Source organism: Odontomachus brunneus, unplaced genomic scaffold (genome assembly GCF_010583005.1).
Source record: "Odontomachus brunneus isolate Ranch 3 - 2012 unplaced genomic scaffold, Obru_v1 Obru_scaffold_230, whole genome shotgun sequence".
Taxonomy (NCBI): domain Eukaryota; kingdom Metazoa; phylum Arthropoda; class Insecta; order Hymenoptera; family Formicidae; genus Odontomachus; species Odontomachus brunneus.
The window spans coordinates 246,186-246,408 of record NW_022639680.1 but is presented as its reverse complement, the minus strand read 5'-3'; positions in this window follow the sequence as shown (position 1 = coordinate 246,408).

Genomic DNA, 223 nt, shown 5'->3' with positions numbered 1-223 from the left:
TGTAAAATTATGAATTTATAAATAAAAAAAGTGATTTCTTTGATTTAAAATATCTATATATATAAGAATAAACAAATTATTTCTTTACAAGGAGAAAAATTAATGTTTTTAAATGTAAAAACTGTTTAAATAAATATTTGCTTATTTTAAAAGTAAATAAAATACAAGTAAATCATTTTATAAATCTGAATAAATTATTTTCTAATATTAAAAGTATTTTTTT